Source organism: Panthera leo, chromosome E1, assembly GCF_018350215.1.
Source record: "Panthera leo isolate Ple1 chromosome E1, P.leo_Ple1_pat1.1, whole genome shotgun sequence".
NCBI classification, from domain to species: domain Eukaryota; kingdom Metazoa; phylum Chordata; class Mammalia; order Carnivora; family Felidae; genus Panthera; species Panthera leo.
The window spans coordinates 8191234-8193722 of record NC_056692.1 but is presented as its reverse complement, the minus strand read 5'-3'; the positions used below and the strand labels follow the sequence as shown (position 1 = coordinate 8193722).

Here is a 2489-nt window from a genome sequence, read left to right as displayed (position 1 = left end):
TTGAAAACCATTAAACAGTAGATGGCCATCACCCCACATCCAGACTAGAACAATTCTACTTAGCTATGTCTATATAAGGCCACAGAATCGACCACAATTTTGCTAGTACGCTTGTGTTTTTTTTGTTACTGCCTCTGTCATATTTCTAAACTACTAGTAACCAAAACGTTCGCCTGCTTTTTAGTTTCATGTCTTTAAATACTCTCGACTGACACTATACTAATGATGAAGAAGTAAAATTTTAGCTACTGATATTTTGGCATCACGTGGAGTCAAACGTACATTAAAATGAGCGTTCACTTTGACAGCCCATATACTAAAATCGGAATAATATAGAAAGGATTGGCATGGCCCCTATGCAGGGATAACATACATTAAAACGAATTCTTACCTTCTTGAACTTTTTCAGAAATGTATTAAATATTTACGAAAGGCCCACTGTGGCCTGGGATGAGGCCAAGTGCATTGGAGGGAAAAGTAAGCAAGATGGCTTGGGCTCTCTAGGGGCTTAGAGTATAAATTCAGAGAGTCGATTTTGGACCTTTTGAACCTTCAATTTTTATTTTATTTTATTTTATCTTATTTTATTTTCTTCATTTCATTTCATTATTTTATTGACTTTGACAGAGAGAGCGTGAACTGGAGAGGCACAGAGAGAGGGAGAGAGGGAGAGAATCCCATGGAGACTCCACCCTGCCAGCGCAGGGCTCGATCCCATGAACCGTGAGATCATGACTTGAGCTGAAATCTAGAGTCAGTTGTTTAATCCACTGAGCCACCCAGGCACCCCCCAAGTTTGATTTTAAAGCAAGTATTGGCTCTCATAGTGGGGAAATAAAACTTTCTAGAATAAACACTAACCGTGAAGTTCATTGGGTTCAGTGACAATTATTCTGAAGCGTCAAAATATGTAACTCATTTATCCTCATTAGGGTTTTCTCCAGCTGTGAGGGCTGGTCCACAGTGTGCTTCCCTCTGACAAGGAGACGGTGGTGAGCAATCATGTGAAAATGGATTTGTTAATCTGTTCCCTCCACAAATAACCACCACCTGCCAAGGCATCCCACCCAAGAACCCTGGGATGAATATAAAGACCCACATGTCTTTGAGAGCTAAGCAACCCTGTGGAGAAGATAGAAACAGCAACAGCAATGCGTCGTGAAATTTATGCACAACGGTCATGAATGCAACATGCTGTGGGAATTCTGGAAGGAGATGAGATTCCCTCCGACTCGGGGATTGTGGGAAGCTCCTCAGTCCTGTTCAAGAATGAACAGGATTTAGATGTTTGGGGAAAAGGGGGGAGACATTCCAGGGGAGAGCTTCTGTCTTTGCAGAGGTTACAAAACCTGGAAATCATGCGGCAAATACCACTGGGTATACCCAGATAAGAATTACACACACACACACACACACACACACACACACACCCTTTTTTCTTTTAACCATTTGGGAGCCACTGAAATGTGCCCACATTGAGGACTGGCTTTAGGAATAATCTGTTGTCACCAATTAGAACCACGGACTCCGTTCTAAATTTTCCCCTCCTGGTTGTTATGATTGAGGCCTCTCTCAACATCCAAGCAGACAGGAAGGGAAATCTTTGAGGCCACAGCTCTCTGGAGCTTGCCCCAAGCCTTGCCTCGAACAAAGATGGAGCCATGAGGGTTGGGAGGAGGAACACAGCTGCTGGCGAGCTAGAGAAGGAGGTTTGATTCTAAGTGCAAAGCGTACAAAACCCTCATCTGAGTTCTGTTTCAGCTGGGACTCGACACCAGGCAAATCTGACTCTCCCCGGCTCAGTTCCCAAAACAGAGGTGGGGAGAGAAACACAGCCGTGCATCTTACTTGGGAGAAACAAACCAAAAGGAAGATTAATTTTTTGAAAGCCAAGTGCTAATCCGACAGTGGTTTTTCAAGAGTGCCTCGAGCATTAGTAGGTCATTAAATCTTTGTTAACAGGCCAGGGGGAAAAAAAATGTAAAAAAGAGGGGAAAAAAGTGGTCATGGTTCTGTTTAAGTTTACTCAGCATGGAAATTTCATCAAATCACAGAACGGCAAAGATGAAAGGATCCACTGGACCCCCAACCAAGGCTAGATGCCCCTCAACAGCATCCCAGGGACAGGGTTCCGCTCCCTCTCGTCTCCTATGGAGTGCAATCTCACCAGAAACGGAATTTAGGTTTTACTTTTTATAATCCGAGAATGCAAAAAGTCTAATCTGTCTTCCACTCCCCTTCTGGAACTTGAAAACTGCCTGTGTGATCCTTCTAAATTTTCCTATCTTTGGGTTATTCCTTATGTACCACGGTTCTCTCCACATCTCCTCAGATGGCAGGGTCTGAAACCCCGAACTGTCGTCACTAACTACATTCCTTCTCTTCCCTGAAAGATGTCCTTCCCTGAAAGGGGGGCCACACCCCCCTTGCATTGTGGCCTGAGAAGTGCACGAAATATCTCACGTATAATCTGACAGCATGGGGTAACA

The 2489-nt window shown here is 43.9% G+C and overlaps 1 non-coding gene across 1 annotated transcript; it reads left to right on the top strand.

Annotated features, from left to right (window-relative positions):
* The first annotated feature begins 292 nt into the window (after positions 1-292).
* Positions 293-399, top strand: LOC122207432. The gene has a single exon (XR_006196848.1). It is a non-coding gene; the product is annotated as a U6 spliceosomal RNA (small nuclear RNA).
* The last annotated feature ends 2090 nt before the right edge of the window (positions 400-2489 follow it).